General features: G+C 43.9%; 1 long non-coding RNA gene across 10 annotated transcripts; it reads left to right on the top strand.

Annotated features, from left to right (window-relative positions):
- Positions 1–131: 131 nt before the first annotated feature.
- On the top strand, positions 132–5747 carry LOC119337300. 10 transcript variants are annotated; one of them, XR_005163163.1, is made up of 9 exons: positions 132–327; positions 432–511; positions 623–638; positions 772–1297; positions 2402–2564; positions 3018–3142; positions 3535–3720; positions 4471–4674; positions 5361–5747. It is a non-coding gene; the product is annotated as an uncharacterized LOC119337300 (long non-coding RNA). The 10 variants fall into 10 exon arrangements; XR_005163161.1 differs by lacking the exon at positions 432–511; XR_005163162.1 differs by lacking the exons at positions 432–511; positions 623–638 and having other exon boundaries at positions 133–327; positions 772–953; positions 1107–1297.
- The last annotated feature ends 6160 nt before the right edge of the window (positions 5748–11907 follow it).

Genomic DNA, 11907 nt, shown 5'->3' with positions numbered 1-11907 from the left:
AAAAAAAAAAGGTCCGCCGTAGTGGGCATCGAAATTCTTATCTGGAGCGGCCCACCAAACCAGACATAGGTGTGGGCGGCCCAATGCCCAACCCAACCCAACCCATATGCTCATAGTTCGTTTCTTCTTGTGTTTTCCCCTCCCTGTTGCTGAGTCCCAATCCGCACCAACCCTAGCCGCCATGCACAACTCCTTTGGCCATCCGCACCAACCCTAAGCCGCCATGGACATCTCCTTTGGCCACATCTCGGTCTACGGAGTTGTGATGGGTGTCAATTTGTCTTGCTCCTCAATCTTAGCAGATGATGAATTTGCCTGTCGTGATTGGTGAGTGAATTTCCTGGCCTCCCCCACGGACTGCAATTCGCCTGCTGGATCTTGCAAATTTCCTCGGCCTTTGTCTCAATCTCCTGAATCTACTACTTATTTAGGTTTTTTCCCACCCCACGAGTGTCACCTCGTTTGTCTGGCCGATAAAGATTGAATCTTTCTCACTGTATGGTTCATGTTGGTGCGCCAGTAAATCTCTCTTCTTTTCTCAATCCGTTAGACAGACCCGGTTGTTTTGGTGAATTTCCGTCCCTTTTGTGATGTTTGTGTATCTTCTTTTGCCCTCTATCAGGGTGTAGATGAGACTGGTGAGTCTGCTCATTATGCTGCCACCAACTTATTTTGGCCATGAAACTCTACCTTATAAGTAATCAAGCAATTCTTCCCTGCACACTTCTTTGTTACTGCGATATAATGTCTTCATTTCCCCCCTTGTACCAGGGAGCAAGGCATGTCGGGTGGGGGAGCCAGGCCGAGGTTGCAACCAAGCACCTCACTTCATCAGAACAACAGAGTCAACAGGGAGCAGATCAACTCTGAAACTACTGAAAAGTTCCAAGTTTTCAGTTCCAAATTTTAGCATTGGAAGCCTCAAGGCTCACATCGTACTAGAGATCATGCCGGTAGGCAAGTAGAGTGAATGAAGGCAGATGTTTTTAGCAGTTATGTTCGCTACCAACGTGTTATCATCTACTGACACTAGTGTAGTGTAAAAAACGTTCTTATATTATGGGACGGAGGGAGTACTCCTTTTTTTGTGTGCCTACCACTTGCAGAAAAGACTGATTGTACATCATCGATTCCATCTGGATTATGCCTAGGGCACTCTGGCCCCACATTCTCCATGAGCAAATAGGTGAGGAAGCCTGAGTGAGATCCCATCCTCGTCGCCCTAGTGAAGAAACCTTTGCAGGAAACCTGGTATTCCCTCTCGCCTATCTGCTACGCCGACCCATGTGCAAGGAAGGTATGTCATGATTCTAGCCTTCTAGGGCTATCATTTTGGTTTAATATTAATTATCAGAATTGAATGTGTGAAAAATATATTATTTGAATTGTAGAAGGTAAAATTTCATATAATCAAGTGTAGCAGCAGCAAGATAATGGCCGATTTTGATTTATTTAATACAGTATGAAACAAGCCAGTTTCTTCTACCAACTAGAGGAGAAATAATTTTTTTGTCGCAGAGTTCTAATACTCATCTTGATTCGGAAAACAAGCTTATTGGACAGAAATGTAGAAGGTATATGTGTGATAATATTTTGCAGTTCATCCTTATATAACTGAGAGCCGTGCCATAATGACCACCTAGCTTCATAATTAGCGGGGGAAATATAAAAAGCTGAACATCCACTGTCACATTTTATTCATTCGGTAACAGATGCAGATGGACTTCAAATGCAGTGTATAGTTCATCTCCTACTCGGAGTGCCAAACCCAACTAAAGAACTGCTATCTGAACTTGGTTGGCATAACGAATGCCAACATGCAGAAATAACACAAAACAATATATTACGACACAAATGTATAAAATAGCCAATTGGTATACCAGTCATAGCACTAGAGGCTTAACTATTTTTGCTCACATCAATAGGACACAATTCATTTGTTTTAGCCTTATCATTCTTCCTCGGTACGGAGTTGCACAAGCATGCTACGAATGTTTTTTCTTCCTGAAATTATGGTATTTTGCACATACACACCAAGATTATGGTATTTTGGACAATACATACCAGTAACAGTGCAACACTTCATATGCATGCACTTCTTGGACAGACAAATGCCAAACTGTCATGAGATGAGTATATAAATGCTATGTGCAATACATGTTATAGGGACGGACAATCACAAATGTAATAATTAGACTCAATATATGTTGATGGAAGATATTTGTAGTAGTTGTGTTCACTACCATTGCATTTTTATTATCATCTACTCCCTTTTTTTGGCACTACTTCTTATACTAGTGTAAATTGGGGTGGATCTAGGCCCTAGACTGGCGAGGCTACATCTTGTGACTTGCATAAAAGATTGATTGATACATTATCAAATGCATCTGGATTTGCCCAGGGCACTCTGGCCCATAGCCGACACTTTCACCATGAGCAAAGAGGAAGCACGAGCAAGATGCCATCCTCATTGCCCTACTGAAGAAACCTTGGGAGGAAACACTCGTACGATGCACCTGGCATTCTCTCTCGCCTGTCTGCTACGCCGACCCATGTGCAAGGAGGTATGTCATGATTCTAGGACTATCATTTTGGATTAATTCTTATTATCAGAATTTGCATATGTGAAAATAGTTGATATGAATTATAAAAGGTGAAATTTCATATAATCAGGTGTAGCAGCAGCAAGATAATACCTGATTCTGATTTATTAAAGATGAGACAAGCCAGTTTCTGCTACAGGGGGAAGAGAAATAAATTTGATGTCATAGAATTCTAAATATTCATTTTGATACTGCTAATGCCCCATCTGTACAGACGGCTGAAGCCCCATTTGTACCTATTCCCGCTCCCTATTCAATAAGATGCTACTAACTTATATTTTGGCCATGAAGCTTTATTAGCTTATTTACATGCACACAAGTAATCAAGCAATTCTTCCCTGATTTTCTTGTCTGTACACTTCTTTTTTACTGCCTGTATGGTAATATAATGTCCTTTCCCCCCTCTCTTACCAGGGAGCGAGGCCATGTCGAGTGAAGGAACTGGGCGGAGGTTGCAACGGGAACAGCTTCGCTGACATAATAACTAGATGATTTGGGGCTGAGGAGATGGTACGACAATAGATGAGGATGATGAGATGGTACGACACACACTGCTGCCTGTGAGATCCAGCACAGGTGGCTGAAGCCCCATCTGCAGCCATTTTTTCGTCCTATTCATTAATATATGCAACTAGCTTATTTTTGCCATGAAACACTAGCTTATTTACATGCATATAAGTAATCAAGCAGTTATTTCTTGAATTTCTGGAGCCTACACTCCTTTTACTGCCTGTAAGTGATAAATGCTGCTGATGTTTTGTTTTTAAAACTAGCAAGACTCGGTGCCATTGTTGATGGAAGATATCTCTAGCAGTTCTGTTCACTACCATTGTATTATCATCTACCTATTTTTTGTGCCTACTACTTACTAGTGTAGATTGGGGCGGGTCTAAGGTGCTAGGCTGATGAGGTTACATCGTGTGACTTGCAGAATAGATTGATTGTGCATTACCGATTGGCACTCTAGCCCAAAGCTGACGTGTTCTCTACGAGCAAAGAGCTGAGGAAGCCCAAGCGGGATGCCATCCTCGTTGCCTAGTGAAGAAACTCTGGGAGGAAACACTGTGATGCACCTGCATTCCCTCTCGCCTATCTGCTAGCCCAACCCATGTGCAAGGTATGCCATGATTCTAGTACTATCATTTTGGATTAATTTCAATTATGAGAATTTGAATATGTGAAAGCTAAGATGATTTGAACTGTAAATGGTGAAATTTTGTATAATCAAGTGTAGCAGCAGCAAGATAATAGCTGATTTTGATTTATCAAATATGAAACAAACCAGTTTCTCCTACAATGAGAGAAGAAATATATTTGATGTCGTAGAGTTCTACATATTCATTCTGATTTGAGAACAAGCTTATCGTGTAACAGATAAATAGCAGAGCTGACATGTATAGTGCATAGTTCATCTTCGACTCAGAGGTCCAAACTCAAGTAAACAACTATCTGAAATTGGTTGGAATAAAGGATGCCACAGGAAAATTCACTTTAATTTTCTTTTCTTCTACAACGTGTAGAAATAAGACGACAATATATCCTGACCACACATGTATAACAATAGCCAATTGCTATATCACAGTTATAGGCACTAAAGGCGTAACTGTTTTTGCTCACGTCAATAGGACACAATTCATTTGGTATAGCTTTATCATTTTTCCTTGGTGCCAAGTTGCACAAGCATGCTAGGAATGTTTTTGTACCTAAGATTATGATATTTTGCAGATATACACCAAAATTATGATATTGTGCGCATATACACTAGCAACAATGCAACTCTTGAGCTATATACAATGCATGTTATAGGTACGATCAGAAATAGCAGGTGAACACAGGGGCTGATGAGGTTACATCTTGTGACTTGCAGAAAAGATTGATTGTACATTACCGATTGCATCTGGATCTTCCTAGGGCATTCTGGCCCACAGCCGACGTGTTCTCTGCGAACAAAGAGCTGAGGAAGCCCAAGCGGGATGCCATCCTCATTGCCCTAGTGAAGAAACCCGGGAGGAAACACTCAGACGCACCTGCATTCCCTCTCACCTCTCTGCTACCCCAACCCATGTGCAAGGTATGTCATGATCCTAGTACTACCATTTTGGATTGATTTTAATTAGCAGAATTTGAATATGTGAAAAGTAAGATGATTTGAACTGTAAATGCTGAAATTTCTCCTACAAGGAGGGACGAAATAAATTTGATGTCGTAGAGTTCTACACACTCATTTTGATTTGGAAAACAAGCTTATTGGGTAACAGATAAATAGCAGACTTCACATGTATAGTGCATAGTTCATCAAAAAGTCAGTCATAGTTCATCTCCTACTCAGAGGTCCAAACCCAAGTAAACAACTATCTGAACTTGTTTGGCATAACGGACGCCACAGGAAAATTCACGATAAATTTCTTCTACAACGTCTAGAAATAAGACAACAATATATGGGATATAACAATAGCCAATTGGTATATCACAGTTATAGCACTAGAGGCATAACTGTTTTTTGCTCGCGTCATTAGGACGCAATTCATTTGTTCTACCTTGTGATTTTTCTTCGGTGCTGAGTTGCACAAGCATGCTAGGAATGTTTTTGTACCTAAGATTATGATATTTTGCAGATACATACCAAAATTATGATATTGTGCACATATACACCAGCAACAATGCAACACTTGAGCTATATATGCAATGCATGTTATATGTACGATCAGAAATGGCAGTGAACACGGGGAGTGATGAGGTTACTCTTGTGACTTGCAGAAAAGATCGACTGTACATTACCCATTGCATCTGGATATGCTCAGGGCACCCTGGCCCACAGCCGATGCATTCTCCACGTGCAAAGAGCCGAGGAAGCATGTCTTCATTGCCTTGGGAGGAACCCCCTGCCGTTCCCCTGCCTATGTGCAAACTGTGATGATTCTATACCATCATTTTGTATGAACTTCGATATGCAAAAATAGATGGTAGTACAAGCGAGTGTTGTAACAGCAAGATAGTGCTGATTTCGATTTGTCAAAGCTGGAACAAGCCAGTTCCCCATTTGTCCATGCAGAGTTCCAGAGACAATTTGTATGAGAAACGTAGCAGAAACAAGACACGTTTGTATGATAACAAAGAATACGACGAATGTCTGATTTCGATCTACTTCAAACGCTGTTCTTTATGTGCACTTCGATTAGTCCTGGCAGATCCCCTGTCTACCAGTTGCGGGCCTGCAAGAATCAGAAAAGGAGAAGAGACTATTAGGCTGGGGTCGTCAATTCGCCGAACAGCTGCCGCGCGTCATTCTGCCGAACACCTGGAGTTCAACGATTCGTCGTTGTTGCATGCGTACCTGCTTCTAGGATCCATACGTAACTAGCGGCCGCCTCTGGCGCGGCGTCGTCCGCCTCTGCGCCGGCGGCGAGCTGGTGCCTCTGCCGCCGCCTGATCTGCCGCCGCTGCCGCTGCAGCTGCTGCCCGCTCATCCGCCCTCACATGTCGGCCTATGTGCTTCTCGATGAAGCTCGGCAGATAGTGGTCGGCGGGCAGGCCGCAAGCCCACCCGCAGTCGAAGTACTCGCGGCCGAAAGCATCGACGTCCGCCATGCTTGCTCCTGGGGCTCTGCAGGGGGTGGAGGCGAGGAGGAGAGAGGTCGGTTGCTCCCCAAACATATACTGATGCACTTTTCTCGGTTGGTTGGTCGCTTCGGTGATAGTTTTTTTTCCCTCTGTTCGCGAATATACCTCCTGTATATCTGTTTGAGCGACAAGTAATTTCAGACCGAAAAAGTATATGATATTCCAGTATGGACTACAGAATGAAATAAGTACATAAAAAACATGTCTATATATATCCGATTCAGAGAGAATCCATAACATCTTATTATAATCGTAAACAAAGGGAGTAATAAATAGTCAACCCCCAACAACAACAATAAAACCTTTAGTCTCAAACTAGTTGAGATAGGCTAGAGCTGAAACTCATAAGATCTCGCAACCAACTCATACTTCTACCACATGGATAGCTAACTTCCACGCACCCCGTTCATGGCTAGTTCTCTAGTGACATTCCAGTCTTCACATCTCACTTTACGGACTCCTCCCATGTCAAGCTTGGCCTACCTTGACCTCTATTGACATTATTAGTACGCCTTAGCCATCCGCTATGCACATGAGCTTCTGGAGGCATGTGCTGAATATGCACAAACCATCTCAGACAATATTGGACAAGTTTCTCTTCAATCGGTGCTACTCCAACTCTATCCATATATCATCATTCCGGACCCGATCCTTCCTTGTGTGGCCACACATCTATCTCAACAAGCACATCTCTGCTACATCTAACTGTTGAACATGCTGCCTTTTTCTCCACTGACACTCAACACCATACAACATAGCGAGTCAAATCGTCATCCAATAGAACCTGCCTTTTAGCGTTTTGGCAATGTCTTGTCATAGAGAATGCCAGAAGCTTGGTGCCACTTCATCCATCTAGCTTTGATTCGATGGTTTACATCTTCATCGATATCCCCATCCTTCTGCAGCACTGACCCCAAATATCAAAAGGTGTCCTTCGGAGTCACCACCTGCCCATCAAGACTAACCCCCTTCCCCTCGTGCCTAGTAGACTGAAACCGCACCTCATGTACTCGGTTTTAGTTCTACTAAGTCTAAAACCCTTTGATTCCATGGTTTGTCTCCATAGCTCCAACTTTCTATTAACCTCCATCCGATTATCATCGACTAGCACCACATCATCCGCAAAGAGCATACACCACAAGATATCTTCTCGTATATCCCTTGTAACCTCATCCATCACCAAAGCGGAAAGATATGGGCTCAAAGCTGGCCCTTGGTGTAGTTCAATTTTAATCGGGAAGTCATTAGTGTCGCCGTCACTTATTCAAACACTTGTCACAACATTATCGTACATGTCCTTGATGAGGTTAATGTACTTCATTGGGACTTTGTGTTTCTCCAAGGCCCATCACATGACATTTGGTGGTATCTTATCCAAGTCAATGAACACCATATGCATGTCCTTCTTTTGCTCCATGTATCTCTTCATAAGTTGTCATACCAAGAAAATGGCTTCCATGTTCAAACTCCTAGGCATGAAACCAAACTGATTTTTGGTCACGCCCGTCATTCTTCTTAAGTAGTGCTCAATGACTCTCTCCCATATATTCATTATATGGCTCATCAGCTTGATTCCACGGTAATTAGTACAACTTTGAACACCCCCCTTGTTCTTGAAGATAGGTACTAATATATTGCAACTCCATTCTTTTGGCATCTTTTTTTGCCCGAAAAATGAGGTTGAAAAGCTTAGTTAGCCATACTATTGCTATGTCCTAGGCCTCTCCACACCTCAATGAGGATACAATCAGGGCCTATCACCTTGCCTCATTTCATCTTTTTTAAGGCCTCCCTAACGTCAGACTCCTGGATTCGGCGCACAAAGCATCTGCTGGTATCATCAAAGGAGTCGTCCAGTTCAATGATAGAGCTCACATTCTCTCCATTGAATAGCTTGTCTAAGTACTCCCACCACCTATGCTTAATCTCCTCGTCCTTCACCATGAGTTGATCTGCTCCGTCCTTGATGCAATTGACTTGGTCGACATCCCTCGTCTTTCTTTCTCGTATCTTGGCCATCTTATAGATGTCCCTTTCGTCTTCCTTCGCGTCTAAGCGCTGGTGGAGGTCCTCATATATCTGACCCCTTGCATCACTTACACCTCGCTTCCCGGCCTTTGCCACCTTGTACTTCTCTATGTCAAGGCATCCCCTCTTTCTTCTTTAACAATTATTGGTATGTCTCAGTTGAACCTAAGTTTTTATTTGTTCACATATTATGTGCTTTGCTTGGAGCGTCATTTGCTTTTGCTTTTGTTTTGGTTTTGTTTGTTGGTCTTCACAATCACTATGTTCTGATTGCACACCCTGAGAGACACACAATGGTCTCTCTATATAAAATTGCTCTTTATGTTGGGGAACATAGTAATTTCAAAAAAATTCCTACGCACACGCAAGATCATGGTGATATATAGCAACGAGAGGGGAGAGTGTTGTCCACGTACCCTCGTAGACCGAAAGCGGAAGTGTTAACACAACGCGGTTGATGTAGTCGTACGTTTTCATGATCCGACCGATCAAGTACCGAACGTACGACACCTCCGAGTTCAGCACACGTTCAGCCCGATGACGTCCCTCGAACTTCGATCCAGCCGAGTGTTGAGGGAGAGTTTCGTCAGCACGACGGCGTGGTGACGATGTTGATGTTCTACCAATGCAGGGCTTCGCCTAAGCACCGCTACAATAATATCGAGGTGGAATATGGTGGAGGGGGGCACCACACACGGCTAAGAGATCAATGATCAATTGTTGTGTCTCTAGGGAGCCCCCTGTCCCCGTATATAAAGGAGCAAGGGGGGAGGCCGGCCGACCCTTGCTAGGCGCGCCAGGAGGAGGAGTCCTCCTCCTAGTAGGAGTAGGACTCCCCTCTTTCCTACTCCTACTAGGAGGGGGAAAGGAAGGGGGAGAGGGAGAAGGAAAAGGGGGCGCCGCCCCCCCTCTCCTAGTCCAATTCAGACCAGAGGGGGAAGGGGCGTGATAACCCACAAGTATAGGGGATCGCAACAGTTTTCGAGGGTAGAGTATTCAACCCAAATTTGTTGATTCGACACAAGGGGAGCCAAAGAATATTCTCAAGTATTAGCAGCTGAGTTGTCAATTCAACCACACCTGGAAACTTAGTATCTGCAGCAAAGTGTTTAGTAGCAAAGTAATATGATAGTGGTGGTAACGGTAACAAAGGTAAAGACAGCAAAAGTAATGTTTTTGGTATTTTTGTAGTGATTGTAACAGTAGCAACGGAAAAGTAAATAAGTGTAAACCAGTATATGGAAAACTCGTAGGTACCGGATCAGTGATGGATAATTATGCCGGATGTGGTTCATCATGTAACAGTCATAACATAGGGTGACACAGAACTAGCTCCAGTTCATCAATGTAATGTAGGCATGTATTCCGTAAATAGTCATACGTGCTTATGGAAAAGAACTTGCATGACATCTTTTGTCCTACCCTCCCGTGGTAGCGGGGTCCTATTGGAAACTAAGGGATATTAAGGCCTCCTTTTAATAGAGAACCGGAACAAAGCATTAGCACATAGTGAATACATGAACTCCTCAAACTATGGTCATCACCGGGAGTGGTCCCGATTATTGTCACTTCGGGGTTGCCGGATCATAACACATAGTAGGTGACTATACACTTGCAAGATAGGATCAAGAACACACATATATTCATGAAAACATAATAGGTTCAGATCTGAAATCATGGCACTCGGGCCCTAGTGACAAGCATTAAGCATAGCAAAGTCATAGCAACATCAATCTCAGAACATAGTGGATACTAGGGATCAAACCCTAACAAAACTAACTCGATTACATGATAAATCTCATCCAACCCAACACCGTCCAGCAAGCCTACGATGCAATTACTCACGCACGGCGGTGAGCATCATGAAATTGGTGATGGAGGATGGTTGATGATGACAACGGCGACGAATCCCCCTCTCCGGAGCCCCGAACGGACTCCAGATCAGCCCTCCCGAGAGAGATTAGGGCTTGGCGGCGGCTCCGTATCGTAAAACGCGATGAAACTTTCTCTCTGATTTTTTTCTCCCCGAAAGCCAATATATGGAGTTGGAGTTGGCGTCGGAGGGCCACCAGGGGGCCCATGAGGTAGGGGGCGCGCCAGGGGGGAGGGGCGCGCCCCCCACCCTCGTGGACAGGGTGTGGGACCCCTAGTCTTCATCTTTGGAAAAGGTCTTGATAACCCACAAGTATAGGGGATCGCAACAGTTTTCGAGGGTAGAGTATTCAACCCAAATTTGTTGATTCGACACAAGGGAAGCCAAAGAATATTCTCAAGTATTAGCAGCTGAGTTGTCAATTCAACCACACCTGGAAACTTAGTATCTGCAGCAAAGTGTTTAGTAGCAAAGTAATATGATAGTGGTGGTAACGGTAACAAAGGTAAAGACAACAAAAGTAATGTTTTTGGTATTTTTGTAGTGATTGTAACAGTAGCAACGGAAAAGTAAATAAGTGTAAACCAGTATATGGAAAACTCGTAGGTACCGGATCAGTGATGGATAATTATGCCGGATGTGGTTCATCATGTAACAGTCATAACATAGGGTGACACAGAACTAGCTCCAGTACATCAATGTATTGTAGGCATGTATTCCGTAAATAGTCATACATGCTTATGGAAAAGAACTTGCATGACATCTTTTGTCCTACCCTCCCGTGGCAGCGGGGTCCTATTGGAAACTAAGGGATATTAAGGCCTCCTTTTAATAGAGAACCGGAACAAAGCATTAGCGCATAGTGAATACACGAACTCCTCAAACTATGGTCATCATCGGGAGTGGTCCCGATTATTGTCACTTCGGGGTTGCCGGATCATAACACATAGTAGGTAACTATAGACTTGCAAGATAGGATCAAGAACACACATATATTCATGAAAACATAATAGGTTCAGATCTGAAATCATGGCACTCGGGCCCTAGTGACAAGCATTAAGCATAGCAAAGTCATAGCAACATCAATCTCAGAACATAGTGGATACTAGGGATCAAACCCTTACAAAACTAACTCGATTACATGATAAATCTCACCCAACCCATCACCGTCCAACAAGCCTATGATGCAATTACTCACGCACGGCGGTGAGCATCATGAAATTGGTGATGGAGGATGATTAATGATGACGACGACGACGAATCCCCCTCTCCGGAGCCCCGAACGGACTCCAGATCAGCCCTCCCGAGAGAGATTAGGGCTTGGCGGCGGCTCCGTATCATAAAACGCGATGAAACTTTCTCTCTGATTTTTTTCTCCCCGAAAGCCAATATATGGAGTTGGAGTTGGCGTCGGAGGGCCACCAGGGGGCCCACGAGGTAGGGGGGCGCGCCCAGGGGGGAGGGGCGCGCCCCCACCCTCGTGGACAGGGTGTGGGCCCCCTGGTCTTCATCTTTGGCGAGGATTTTTCATTATTTATTCTAAGATATTCCGTGGAGTTTCAGGTCATTCCGAGAACTTTTGTTTTCTGCACATAAAACAACACCATGGCAATTCTGCTGAAAACAGCGTCAGTCCGGGTTAGTTCCATTCAAATCATACAAGTTAGAGTCCAAAACAAGGGCAAAAGTGTTTGGAAAAGTAGATATGACGGAGATGTATCAGGGCGTGCGGCCCACCCTGGCTGCCCCTCTCTCTCTCCACTAAGGCCCATAAGGCCCATT

The sequence above is a fragment of the Triticum dicoccoides genome, chromosome 7B (assembly GCF_002162155.2).
Source record: "Triticum dicoccoides isolate Atlit2015 ecotype Zavitan chromosome 7B, WEW_v2.0, whole genome shotgun sequence".
Taxonomy (NCBI): Eukaryota; Viridiplantae; Streptophyta; class Magnoliopsida; order Poales; family Poaceae; genus Triticum; species Triticum dicoccoides.
This window is presented reverse-complemented; position numbering and strand designations above follow the sequence as displayed.